The sequence below is a fragment of the Cheilinus undulatus genome, linkage group 21 (assembly GCF_018320785.1).
Source record: "Cheilinus undulatus linkage group 21, ASM1832078v1, whole genome shotgun sequence".
In the NCBI taxonomy this organism is placed as follows: Eukaryota; Metazoa; Chordata; class Actinopteri; order Labriformes; family Labridae; genus Cheilinus; species Cheilinus undulatus.
In genome coordinates, this window is record NC_054885.1 from 30,852,171 (window position 1) to 30,866,851 (window position 14,681).

General features: G+C 41.2%; 1 protein-coding gene across 4 annotated transcripts in view; it reads left to right on the forward strand.

Moving 5' to 3' along the window:
- The window catches only part of cyth1a (cytohesin 1a), an 81,345-nt gene that overhangs the window by 37,709 nt on the left and 28,955 nt on the right, over positions 1-14,681 (forward strand). The window contains exon 1 of one of the 4 annotated variants that reach the window (XM_041817063.1): positions 8,165-8,392. The exons of the other annotated variants lie outside the window; for them this stretch is intronic. The gene's annotated coding sequence lies outside the window, so the exon portion shown is untranslated. Of the gene's footprint in view, positions 1-8,164; positions 8,393-14,681 lie in introns of those variants that run through there. 4 annotated transcript variants of the gene reach the window in all.

The window sequence follows — 14,681 nt, forward strand, 5'->3', positions numbered from 1 at the left end:
TTTATGAACAGACTCACACCAGTGGCAGTCAGACACATGTGGCACTTTACGCCACTGCTTTATTGGTGTGGTTGATTTTCAGACACTTTTTACATCTCAGCTTCTGAAGTCACAGCTCTGTTTGAGAGTAAAGAAGAAGACATTTGGTGCCATTTTCCATTTGAGGTGTAGAATAAGTGAGAGGCCTGGGCTGCTGGTGAAACACCGCTGCTCTAATCATCTCTTTCACTTACCCAGTGAGGCGGGGAGGCGAGTCCTGAGCCGACTGCCTCTGGTATCAAGCTCCAGGCTCAGCATTGACTGGTGGAGTTTCAAGATTTAACATTTATGTGTTAGGGCACCACTTAAGGGGCGTCATCAGACGGGATGTGCACAATGTGAGCAACGCTATGGTGCTGGTGTGTTTTGGGCTTTAAAGGGCAAATCCTGTGCACAGCCCTCTTCAGATATTGATTAGGATCCACATCGGGACTCTGGCTGGGCCGATCCCAAACTTTTCCCTTTCCCCAATAAAGCCATTCTTCATCAGCTTTCTAGTTGATACCTGAAGGATTTGTGCCCAAACAGACTGCTATTTTCAACTGTTCATAATATTCTCCACCTTTATTAGAAGTCTAGTTCCTGCTGAGCAGCTAGTTTCATTCTGAGTAAATGTTAAAGACATTTATCAAAGGATATTCACACATTTAAGCATGTTAAGTACCTTAAGTATGAATATTTTTCTCTATGCATGTCTATGAATATCTAATTTGATTTCAGATATTATCACTTTTACCACATCCTGTCTAACTCGTCCATGTTGTATGTGAGTTTTAGCATTTGTGGATATTTTATAGATGAAACGTATCACGTAAAACAAAAGATAGATTAGAATTTCAATATTTGCACATGTAAAAGAACAATCTTGAACAAACTTGTAGTTAAGAGCGTTGGTTCCCAACCTTGGGTGTGGGACCCCCTAAGAGGGGGCGGCAAAGTTCTCGGAGGGGGTTTCTGCTCTGAGGTTGTCAAAATTAGATTTTCACATTTTTACTCAAGTCCAGCTAAAACCCCAAAACACTGTTGACCTGTTTTCTGAGGTTTTATCAATGAAACTGTTAAAAAGAGATGTTGATTTTTTTTACAGCAGTGTATCTTTTTGTCAGTTCTGGGTGGGCTCAGCTATTCTTAGGGGGTGGGCTTTGAGGAAAAAAGGTTGGGAGCCACAGGTTTAGAGAATGATTCTATTAGAGCTCAAGACTTTTTCATCCGCTTGTCTCCTAAGGTTGTTCTCTAAATGTTGCTGGGGCGTTCTGGTTTCAAGACTCTTTCATCATCAATGGGGTGAAACGTTGCTAGAAATACTTGTTTAGTACAGTTAGTGCACAGACAGTTATCTGCACCCTTTAACTAGATCTGGGCACCTGTCAGGATCACAGACTGATTTATGGACATGACTATCTCATGATCTCTGCTGTTGACACAGTTGACGGTTATGGTTAGTTTGCTGATGTCACTCACATAGTCTTTTCCTTTCTCTTCCTTAGCTAGATCAGCTGGTCCCAAACGTTTAAGAATTTTATTAAAGGCTGTCGAGTGTAAATGTTTCCAACTCAGGCATCAGTATGACAATGATTAACTTACCGCAGACTTTCTCACTTGTCGATTTACCTTTTTCTCCTCGTCTTGCGCTGCAGCCTGCTCTACATTTTTCTCTCGTCTCCTCTTGTGCTGATTTATGTGAGTTTCAGGTTTGTCTGCAGCAGGTACAGACACGCCTGGAGTTATCTTCAAAACGATGATGACTTCTGTTGATAGGGCCAAGAAATTCAAAATGCTGTCTCGTGAGAACTCCATGAAATTTAAAGGCCGGTGTCGGCACAACTAAGGCACACATCAGTGTTTGGATACAGTCTGGTTGTGCTTGCTCGGTCTGTTCAGCATTATTTATGTATTATTTGTTTTAGAGCTGTTACAACAGCTGAATTTTAAACTTCAGTATGATACAAGCTTTGAATTTATGGAAATTGAAATAGAAGAAGAAGAAGAACAATAAATAGTTTCTTGTTTTTAATGTGTGGAAGTTGGATAGGTGTAGGAGTTTGCCTGCAATTTTCATAGATGCATTCATCTCCTATGCACCTGTCTTACAAAAACAGATGCATTTTTGTAAGATTATAATTATAGCTAAATGTTGTTGGTTGAAAATAAATTAAAGTTTTGACAGCTTTGATTTATTTTTTGCTGCAAACCTAAAACCATCAGTACCAGTGTTAACATGGCTATTAAAATGTATAGTTCTGGTTATTTTTGTTAATAAAATGAGGCAGTTGTTCTTATTGTTTGTATTGTTTGTGTCCAGATGCATATAGAAAGGTCTGGCACCATAGTAGCTTTGCCAAAGAGGGAAACAATGCATGCTGGGTTGTATAGCTGCACTGTCTGAGTCATTATTCGACCCCTGTTTTGTGCTCAGCCTGATCACAGTGCATGCCATGAGTGTTGTGATAGAGTAGCAGGATTAGAGTCTTGAAGAAGGGAGAATGGCTATTTTAAAGCCTTTCCCACAGGATGGGTGGGTACCGCTGTACAGCTTTCACTCCTCCCCTGAGCTACGAGGAACGGCTCACAAACAGGAAGCTGAGAGTTTGACAGCAGGCATGACGGAAAGTGACATTTAAGAGTTAGTGTGTGGGCTGAAATTCCTTTACTGCTCAGCTAAAGAGAAATCAACAAGAATAGACAGAAAGAAAGACTTAGGGATATTTTTTTTTCAGCTTTACCATCATGTATTTTCTAGGTGCGTTTCACTGGCAAGAGAGGATGTTGATAGTAGGATAGCCCTGATAGGAATCAAGGCCAACAGGATCAGAGCACAAAGGCATGCATTGTGGGTTTAAATAGCACTTCCGCTTTCAAGGGAAAACATTGAGAAGCCTCTACACCGGCCTATCAAAACAAATAATGTTGATAAATGCTGTTAAAATGGACAGTGGATTATTTAAGAAAGCTGATCTTTTGTGCTCATAAAGATGGATGTATGTGTGCAGCTGCAGGATGTTTATGCTGCAGAGTCAACTGTATGTTTGCTTTACACCAGAGCTGTGTGTACGGTGTCAGCCCTCGCTATATGTTCTCTAACACCGGTTCCCATCCAGCCACATCCTCTGGGCCCGGCATTCCTTCTCACAGCGGGCAGACTGGACGTACTAATATTCTCACATGGGAGTAACAGGGACACATCTTTGTGTCAGGGCTGGGAAGTAGCAGGATTTTAACTATAAGGTCATTTTTATGGGACCAAGTGTGACGGATGTAACCGTGCGAGTGCAAAAGCTGGTTCTCAGAAGCTCCAAAGTGTCCATTAATTAATAAGGATCATAAATTAAGATAATACAAGGCCTGAAATTTACAATTTGAACTATATGAACATGTGATTTTTTTCTTTCATGTAGAAACAGACCAAAATTAAAGCTAATACCTCTATTTGACCTTTAAAGGCAAACAAAACCACCAAAAGACGGATTATTTCTATATAAATGTTTGACATCTCTGCCACAGGATCAGTGCACGTACAACAAATTTACTCCATGCAGACCAAAAGTAACTTAAAAAAACAGTTTTGAGTGACAGGATTCAGTGTGAATGATGTGATTGGTTATAAAAAGTTAAAATGATGTTTAGGATGCTTTCACTCAGTTTGCAATCAACTTTAACGATATAATCAGTCAGTTGCCCTGCAGAGACCAGCAGGATCATGGATGACTTTATTGATCGTGGAATGAGATCTTAAGTTGGCAACTGCACCTGGATGGGCTGGGCACGGGCGCGCTTGCAGTAAGGGTAACCTTCACTCACACCTGCCCAAATGCACACGTGAGTGAAGAGAGGGAGAAAAGGCAAGCTGCTGCACAAATGATTCAGACTTCTGTTACTCAGTCTGCTATGACCTATTAACCTGCCTTCAACTGTGGAAATGTTTGCTAACTCATGGGAGGCTTTTGAGATCATTTTAAATTCAAAATTTTATGTGGGATTTTCCTGCATTGTGAGAGCGAGACTAGAGGGAATTTAATATTTTGTGCATTAACCTTCAATCCTGCACCAAAAATCAGGCCCTGTAATACGTAGGGTTGGGAATTGTAAGATTCAATTGATATTGATGCAATTATCTATTCAGTTATTTATCATTTCCATAATCAATTCCTTCCTGTGAATTTTCTTTTTGGAAAAAGTAGACTACATAGGTTTTCCCTGTTAACAGCTCAAACAGTTTAGATAACTAAAAATGTTAAACATCAAGTGTTTGAGAGGAGAAAATGCTGAAATATACAAAAATTATCTTTTTTGTAGGAAATGTCTCAGTTAAAACAAAATGCTTTGGATCTTTAATCTCTGAACTTGAATTAGAATACAACACTGCTCAGTTTCTTCAGTATAAATATAAAACTGTTCTCTGGATCCTAGATCTCTGCATGTATAAAAATAAATTGAAATCTTAAATTAACAGTTCTTGAGCACAAACATGCATGCCTTGCATAATTTGAAGGAAGTTGCATGTTGCCCTGTTCACAACATTTTTCAGAAATGAAGCTGAGCTTTCAACCACTGTAGCCTGTTTTTGTGATCGTCTACCATGCTTACCTCGATTTCTCTGCTCTTGTTCACTCTGCAGTTTGCCTCTTGTCAGACCGTGTTTCCAAGGCAGAGTGGAAGTAAGGCATTGATGAGGGAATCGTTAACATTAAATGTAAATTATGTCATTGGACTGAACCAACTGGAACCAGTTCTAAGTTCCCATCTCTAGTAATGATAGGGATAAATAATGTGTATTTCTTAGAGTTTGGGGCATTTCTCTGCCTATATCATCAGCCACTGGTGTGCAGCCTCCAACTTTGTCTGTCTGCAATAAATACATATCTGTACAAGACACTAAATAGTCATAAAATGTCTGAGTGGAAATGTCTGAGTGGTGTCGTGACTGTGGAGGAGCTGCAGATGTGACGGAGGGCAAAGCAGAGAAGCCAAGCACAGCAAGCAGGATGAACTGCTTCTTTGCTTGTATACAGATAGAATCAGGGGTCTTATCTGCAGGGTTTTTTTGTATAGACGTGCTTACTTAGAGGCTTACTGCTGTATGGTGGAGGTTAACACGCAAGAGCATTCTGGGATTTTCTGAAGTGAGTTTCCTAAGAAATTAGAGGCGTCTCAGCCATTGAGATAAAGCATCTGATCAGGATGTTTTATTACTTTTAGAAGGGAAAAAGTGTTGGGAAAAAAAAAAAACAAGACCAAGGGAGTGTGTTTCCTTGTTGCATTACATTTGAGACATCTGTCTGTTGAGAAATAAGAGGCCTTGGCTGGGTGATTATTTGATGTGAGCCCTACAGATTTCTTCTGATTCAGAGTTTGCTTTATCTGATGCAACTTCATTCTAAGAATCTGTGTTTTTCATGTTTATCTTACAAGACACAGGATATAAACCATCACTCGTCAGCTCCGTGTCAGAGCTGGCTCTAACCCTGCTAGCACGTGGAGCCCATATTGTCTGTAGTCAGAGGAAGCTCCGTCACTGTGGGACTGCAGAGTGCAGACAGCACAGCAGAGGGCTCCAGGTTGACTCATCAAAGACACACACAGACATGATGCGAGCTCTCATGTCTGCTCTGAGCTGCAGACGGACCAGGGGCAAGTTTACACTCATGCTATAAAAACACTCTGCTTGGTGCCTAGAAGAGGAATGCTGGGAATCTTATGCAATCTTTGGCATGCATCATTCAAGAGATGGATCATTCCATATATTTTTAACAAAAGATGCACCGATTGTCTGCAGCACAAACTCGGTTAATGGAGGTGACGATGAGAGCGTGACTGGTCGCATGACTGATCCAGAGAGAGGAGACCTGTCTGAAAGTGCTGACTCAGAGCAACAGCTCATAGATGGGACGTGACTGAATGTGTCTAGTTATCAATCCACCATCGAGCTCAGTACTGTTTATCTCAGTGAGCCTTTTCCCTGACATAGTATATGTGTGGTTATTGCACAGATAATTTCTGAATGTGACTAGTAACTTATTTAGTATTTATTTTTTAGTATGAACCAGTTTAGGCATAAGACAAGTCTATGTTTTCTCTTTAGGGCTGTTGGGTAACAGTATTATGATCAGCAGCTTATATTTGGTCCCAAAAAGGATCATCCCATATTAACTAAAACAATGAAAACATTGGTGCTGGTTTGGCTCAGGAGCAAGCACCTGTGTGCAGAGGATGCAGCCCTGATCCTGGCGGTGTTTGGTGGGTGTCTTCGCCCCCTCTCTCTCCCCATATCTCCTCTCCAGCTGTCTGTTGGGTAAAAGTCAATAAACCCTAAAATGTTCTGTAGAATAACCATACTCAGTAGATAGCTTATTCAAAGATCAGTTTTAATATTGAGAAATATTAGGCCGCCTTTTTAGCATAACCTGCAATTCTAGTTCAAATTAAATCAATAGCTTTTTGTGTTCATGCATGACGTGTAAGCTTTTTACCATAATTTTGCAGCTATTTTGGTTATTGATTACTCTAAGGAACATTTAAAGGGAATAAGAGGGCACATTCTCTGTTTCTAGCTCTTCAGATGTGATTTTTTTTCTGGTTTCTCCTCTCCTCTGTAAGTATGAAGTATTCCTTGATTTTGGACTAATGAGACATTTTCATGTCAGTCTAACCTTTGAGGAGCGGTATAACCATTTCCACTACTTTCTGACTTTAACTGGCCAAACAACTAATTGATAGATGAGGAAAAAAAATGCTGTTTAGATAGAAAATGAGCTGTGACTTGCAGCCCTAAGGTGCTGCTGCTCAGAGACAGTCAATCACGGCGATGCTATTTTATGGGGCGCTAGCTACTAAAGGTATGATGGCAGTATCAGCAGGTGGTGCTGATATTTACAACGGATAAACTGGCCTATTGGCTGCTAATATCGGCTATGTATGAATAAGTTTGTGGCAGGACCAGCAGACCTTCATGAGTTTAGGTCTTTACTTCTGTAAAGACCTAAACTGATGAGCTTCTGTTCATCCTCATCCCTTAAACAGGTCTTCCCAACAGTGTGGGCTCCAGAGGTCCTGCAGGTAGGCTGTGATAGGTCATTTATAATGACAAAAAATCACTATAAATCATGTTTTCAATGATCATAAAATGCTTGATTACATGTTATTATTTCAGGTCTCAGAAGTACAAAACACAACCAGAAGTTTTAACTCATGCCACCTTATTATCATTGATTTAACCTTATGTATAAAAATGGTGTCACAGTTCAACTGGTGTTGGATTAACTGGTGACACTCCTTTAACATTTTACCAAGCTGCTTGTTTGCCAAATTTAAGCACTTATCAGTGTCTTCAGCGACATTATTCCTACTACAACAGAGTTTTCTGGGCATAAAGAATGTTTACAGAGATGAATATTAGTAAAGACAATGTAAATAACTTTGCAGGTGTCTGATCAACAGAAAAAGGGATGGCACTGGGTCATTAATTGGACTTGGTGACCCCACAAACACTGGGTCAGTTGTGTGAGTCTTATTATGGTTGTAGAAGGGTTTTGGGGGGCCCTAGAAGATTTTCAGGTCTCACATTGGGCTGCAAAGCAGTGAAGTTTGGGAAAGGCTGCTTAAACTTTAAAGTGTGTTTTCAGGACTGCAGTTTTAAGTCTGAACTACATTTAGATATACGTGCTGATACCAGATCAGGCTTAAAGGAGGATATTAGCAAGAATCCAACATTGTGCATCCCTACTTTTTTTCTAAATAGGGTGTAAAACACCAATGTTTAAAATAATTTTTTTATGTGCCTTGTTTGGATCAATTTTGATAGTAAACAGGTCCTGAATATCTCCTATGAATCTTTATAAAAGTCCTGTCATAAATCCAGTCCAGTGCATTGTTTTTATCCTTAATCTCAGTATTCAAAGGCAGATGTTTTTATGATATACTGTCTGTTTTGGAGGCAGGGAAAGGAATGACCACTGGGTGGAGCCTTCATGTTAATGGTAGTGACAGCAAAATAGAAAAAGAGAGAGAGAGTGTACATGGAGAGAGAAAGGGAGGGAGGGAGAGCAGCGGGTGAGGTAGTGAGTAAGGCTCCTTCCCCAAATGGACTGTGTCAGTGTGCTGCGAGCATGCTGGCAGCTAATAGCTGAACTTTACAGCTGAGGAAACCCGGCAGTGCATCTCTCTCTCTCTGGTTGGAGGAGCAGGCTCCTTCCGTGTGCCGCTTGTCATGTGGACGTTCAGCTCCCCTGGTTAAGACACAGGATGTGATAGAAAAAAAGAAAACTGACTTTTTATATTAAGTAGGGGAGTAGAAAAAGAAGAGGAGCTCTCTGGGAAGACGTAAAAGGTGACAGACTTTGGAGGATTTCTCAAAAAGGTTTGCGATTCAGTTTACTCATCTTTATTTGTTAAACTGATCTTATGATGATGTCTGGAAGCTGATATGTGTGTCCCGTAGGTGCTTCTCTTTCTGTATGTGGGACTTTAGTCAGCTTTAATTGACTTGGCTTGATTTGATCAGTTTCAGAGACTAAATCAGTTAATTCAGATCAATTATAGCTGGGATAAGAATCATATCTATTCAAGTAGTTTGACTCTAATGGACTGTCCTATTTAACAGCCTGTTTTGGTTTAATTGTGATGTAATCGGATGAAAGGAGCACCAGTGAGTGATGCTGGATGGAGTGCTGGTGCAGCAGGCCAGTGACTGAAGGGTTGGGTATCATTTGGGTTTTTCTAATAGCAGTTGTAAGTCGATGCTTTTAAATCAGTGCTGGCACCTAAAGCATGCTTGAAACCACACTTTAAAGTAGAATAAACTGAATCCACAGACTGTGCTGAGCTTCGACCCAGAAGTTGAACTGCAGAACGTGTCAACAGTTTAGCAGTGTGGCTTGGTGTTGTCGTCTGCCTGAAGATTTCCTAACAAGTGAAGTAAAGCGTAGATTCTGCATGAAATGCACAGATCTGTATGGCATGATGGGGCAGTTTTCTGAGCAGAGTAGGCAGAGATGGTGTGGCATCTTTGGTTCAGGCATTTAGCAAGTGGTTCCTAAATAAAGAGCTGATGTTTGAGTTTTGATTCAGTTTGGTAGCTACCTGTTTTTGATACCTATCCCTGCCAGTATTTGTGTATTGTTTTTGGTGCAGGGGTGTGTTAACATCCTATATGTGAGCAATGTATGTAAATCTAGAGGTAAAGTCTCCAAAGCCAAGGCTTTTATCAAACCATTGGCACAGTAGGAAATTTTCAAAAGGAAAGGAGGGGAAATGTCAAGCCTAGACAGAAAATGAAAGCCAAAGATGCTGAATCCATCCCTCCCCATGCCTGGGCTTTTCTGAGGAATGTCCTGAGAGGCCACATGCAGACACAAAGGGAGAGCTGTGATCATCCCACCACTCTTCCCACTGTCTCTGTGTTCTCCTGCCATTCACTGTCCCACGCCTCCCCGGCCAAACACAGGACTCCTTCTCCTGTTATCTCCCCTCTTTCACCTCCTCCTACCCTCAAACCCAGGTCCGGTTTGGATGCTTTGTTGGATTTCTTTTATCCATTACTGGTAGTCCTTTTCAACCTGACTCAGGTTCTGTTTTATAGTCTATTAGCTTTGAATTCAGAGGTCAAAGATGAGCAAGTTCTGTCAGGCTGGTGGCATTCCCTCACAGCCTCTGCTCTGCCTCGTCTGGCTCAGAAACTGAAATAGGGGTCTGTGTATGGGTGTTTTGAAATATATATGAGTGAGGGCCCCCATGGGATTTACTGTAGTAATGAGATTCAGTCTCAGATCAGAGATTAGTGGAAGAGACGTTCCAGTTATAAATCACCTTTTGTTGTTCAAGCAGAAAACAGCAGAAAAGATCAGACGGCTTAGCGCCAGTTTAATAAACGTTGATGTACTTGTGTGTGTGTTTTTGCCCATCCCAGCTCTAAAAATCGATTGTTTATGTGCATGCGTTGTGCACTGACTGCATTAAACCTCATCATGAAGTAGACTGCTTCTTGTTACAGCTGCTGCTCTTATTGGTTTAGGCTGTGGGTCGATTGATTGGAGCCTACAGGGACCTTGGGGGTGAAGGGTGCATTTAAGCAACTTTGAAGGAAACTGTCAATGAAGCTGTAAGGACAAAGGCTGTGCAGAAGCAACAGCAAAATCAAGGAGCAGGGGGGAGGGGAGGATGGCTGGAGTAAATTGATGGTTGCATTTTAGTGATTAGATTTGCAAAAATCTGACAAAACTGGGGGGTTTCAAAGGATACATGATAGTGGAAGAAGATGAAGGGCAATCAAGGGTAATGCAAAGTGTGTGATGCTACTTCCTCTGCAAAGATGTGGAGGAAAAAAGCTGTAGACATAGTATAGATGAAAGACCCCATGCAGGAAGCAATTTTTAATACCAGTGCCATTTGTTTGCCTTGATCAGTGTGCACTTCATCATAAAGTAATCATGTAGGGGCACATGGCTGCAGAAATTGATGTGTATCTGTTTGCATATTCCCTCAGTCAGCAGATCATAGGCAGCTTCATGGAGTAATTATATTCACTGATGTCTTCATCTGTCCTGAGAGGGACCAAGACGCCTCATTTTTTTTTGAAAAAAGGCCCACTAAGCTTCCTTAAAGAAGACACAGTAAATGCATATTTAAGTCCACTGTTTTGTGCACTTTGTGAACCCACACACAGCCTGTGCCTTACAGGGCAGCTGAGGTGGGAAGCTTATTTAGCTAATATGATATTTTGAGTCCTTGTGCGCTGAGAAAACCTGCCTAAATTGGGTCACATCTGCAGGGAGGGGGGGGGTTCTAATTTCCTTTTTTTCCAAGGAGAGTTCTTCAGTGATCTGGGTGGAAATGAGACGTCTGCCTCTTCAGCCAGGACGGCAATCAGGATGTGTATTAGTGGGCTCCGTCGCTGTGGGAGAGGGAGCTATAATTGGTATCTCCCTTGATGTAACCTCTCCGCTGACCCAGCCCTGTCTTAAAAATGCTTTGACCATCTCTCTCTTAGCCTTTAGACACTTAAAGAAGCAAAGGTTATGGTATCTGTGGCAGGATAATGAAGAGTGGACAACAATGACGCCTCTGTAGTTTAGCAGGAAGATTTTTTTATGGATTCATAACTTAGGATAGGGCATTGTGGTTATCCTTTAGGGGACCAATTTAATGTTTTGAGCCATAAATTTGGGTTAAACAGCACTCAGTAGTAATGAGGGCCAAGGCAGGACAAAGCTCAGATTATACTGTCCCTGATTTGGGCAAAGGTCACTTGTGTTTGTGGTTTTACAGGAATAATGTTATAATCTTCTCTCCACCATCTTACATCCAGATTGCCTTGTTTTTAGCTAAAGTCTTAAACTTTCGATTACACAAATTGAAAGGGTTGATTTGATGTTTTAAAGAGGGCTTTATGATTCCGACCAAAATGATGTTACGATCAGTAATCACGTTTATTTATCCATTATAGAGCCCTATATATCAGCTGTAAATATCAGCGGTGTGTTTGAAAAATTTTTTTTTTTTTTTTTTCATCAATTTTTTATCTGCCTTTTAGCATCATAAGCTAAAGCTTTTACATTTGCATCATAGTTATCCAGACACAAAGGTGCTGCTTTTAGCAACAAAACACACAACACAACACACAACTCAAACACGTATATAATCTATATCAGGGTTTTTCAGCTGTTTTTTGCTCAAGGCACACCTAAGATCACGCCAAAATCTTAAGGCATACCATGCCTAAATGCATGCAAAACCGCCTCTTTAACATGCCATCTTTACTTGATGTTTAGTCATTACAACACACACCTAGACATGCCTAGCTCCACCTTTTGGGATCCATCGATTTATACAAATACACACTGAAATTGTTGTTTTTTTCATCAGGCATATCAGCCTTATTTACAGTTGTTGATTAATGCAATCACTGTAGCAAATTGAAACATTTTTATACCTGTTATTAGTCATTCTTGCATTAAATTATCCAAAATAAATACTAAGCACAGTTAGAAAAATCCAGCAGAAAAAAAAAATCAAAGTTGTCCAATTTTTTGATTTTGTGATATTTCAAGCCTCAAAACAATATTATAGTGTCAAAAATACCAGTGAAAACACATGTAAAAGTATCTTTAGTTTTTGGATCATTGTTTTTAACAAGCATGGTTGTACAATTTCCCATGGCACACCAAGACTTGCCAAACTACTGATCTATACACCACTGGTATAAAACTGTGATAGCTGCTGAACATGAAGGTTGTTGTAAGCAAAAGTGTTGTAAAGTTCAGAAACTGCTTTGACCATGTAGGTCAGTTATTTCTTGATTATCTGTCCAGTTTAGACTCTCGACATAGTTTATGAAAGGTGTTTGTGTAAAGTACATCAGCAGGAGTCCAATGCACCAGCTGGGCGTGAATAAAGTTGGTCTCCTCTCCTACACTGGACTCAGCCATGACCAACTTCTAGGCTCAACTTTACACCAAATGCACAGATTTTCTACCGAGCCACTTCCGGTGCTGGTGCTTGGCCAGAGCTGGAGCTGGTCTCTGTTTTTCCCAGCAACACCAGCACCAAACTCTGGAAGAACAACACCAACAGCAGATCCTCTTGCTCTACAAGCATTGCTGATGGCTTTTTGAACTTTCCAAGCGCACTTGTCTGATGGATTTTTGTTGCTCCTTGTGACTGTGATGAACGGTAGTCGCATTCGAAGATAAAGATAAATTACCTGAGGCACGACTCTACGACCACAAAATCCACAAAAGTAAGCAAGCAGCCCTCAACATAAGCTTGCAGGCCTCGACATAAACTGGTCTTTTCATCTGGTTCAGCAAGGTGTTGGTTCCAACCAGATTTCTGGCGACGGAAAACCAAGGAACTGGTGCCTGGCTGAGCATTGACTCTGAACCAGCCCTGAAACCAGCTTGATGGAGAAAGCGTGTAAGTGTACCATAGTACGGTCTAGTCAGACGTAATAATATGCCCAAGCGTCATCTAAGGACTGAAGTTTGCTTCTTTGTTCGTAAACTCTAAAGTGTGATTTGAGGACAGCAGTTTCAGGTCTGGACTACATTTGTGTATCGGTTTCCATAACAGGATTTGCTAAAATGAATTTGAAAATATTGGCTTATCTGCAGAAATCCAACTTTATGCAGTCTTCTGACTGGTAAATAGTCTTCCAATCGAAACTAAATGTAGATGAAGTCACTTGGGAATAAATAAAGATATAATGTGATGTAATAAAGCCTGTCTAAAAATAAGTCTGGATAGTTCCAGTCGATGTGTTTAAATCTGAAACAGAAAGCAGCAGCAGGTGGAAGCAGTCATTGCCGGCAATGGGTGTGTTCCACATGTTTCTGAATGGTATGTTCTCTCCAGCTTCCATGCGTATGATATTCCCCTAAATGATCTGTTTTCTAAGCAGCAGGAGTCCCTAAAGGACTGAAGATCATGTGGGCGACCTGTGTTTCTCTTTCAGTCTGTGGAAATTACTGGTACACCCAAGTCAGGCTGTCTTTTGGGCCCTCTGCTTCTGAGAGGCTCCATAAGTCAGATATAGACAGGGCAGCTGAAGGGCGGTGCGCGTTGTAGAGAAAGAACCAGATTTTCATGCATAACTTTTCAAACTTTCTCATCATGGCATTAGCAAGAGAAGGCAGTTAGTGAGTTTGTCTTATTTACTTGCTTACCCTTCACTTGTTTAGGAGCACAAGCTCTCCTTCACTCTTCACCTTATCTGCCCTTTCAGTCTTACTTTTCCGCTCTGTTTCTGATGACGGTCTCTTTTCATTGGCCCTACCAGCGCAGGTTTTCTCTGAACGACAGCCAAGCAGCCCTGCCAGACAAAAAGGAGCTCTCAGCATTTACTTAAGTGGATGGTTTCCCCTCTCTTCTGCTGTGTTCTGGGAAATGACACCCACTTGATGCCCATCTCTGCGCATGCGTGGGTGGGGCCTTTCCCTTCCCTGGTTTGTTTTGATCACTTCGGGTGGAGTCATAACAGTGTGAAGTGTGCACCTGATTGGCTCTTGATGAATCTGATCATTGGGGTGACGTCAGTAGATATGGCCCCTTTCCTTCCCTGTAATTGAAGGACCTGGTTGTCATCAGACTCTGCTCTGCTGATGGGCTGATACTGATTTTCTAGAAGCTTCTTTCATGTGCTCTTGAAGGAGACAAGTGATAAGATGATTTCCATTCTCAAATGACTGTGTTGCTGCGCTCTTTCTGCCTCCAGTTCTGTCAAATTATAGTCCTTTTCTGCAGCTCTACTCTCTTGTCAGTCCCTCACTTTGTGGTCTCTCTCTGAGCCAAGAATGCTGTGGTTTGGTTGGGTTTTGTTCTGTTGTCCTGTATTTGTGTGGGGTGGCTGCCTGTGGCGTCAGCCTGACATAATGTTTGAGAAAAGAAAAAGGACTTCCAGCTTCCAGATGGAGATTAATTTTATTAGTCCATGAGGGGAAATTAGATTTTTAGCCTTTGTTTTTGAACATGCCATAGAAACAGACAGGAACCTTTGGACAGAGATGTCAGAGTGAGGAACTGCACGTGAAACAGCGCTAGAGGGGGTTTGGGTTCGGTGCCTTTCTCAAACACTTAGGAATAAACTAAAACCAAAAAGACTCAAAAGTGCCCGCTGACTATTTGGTTCCAGAAGTAGCATTTACCATTCAGAT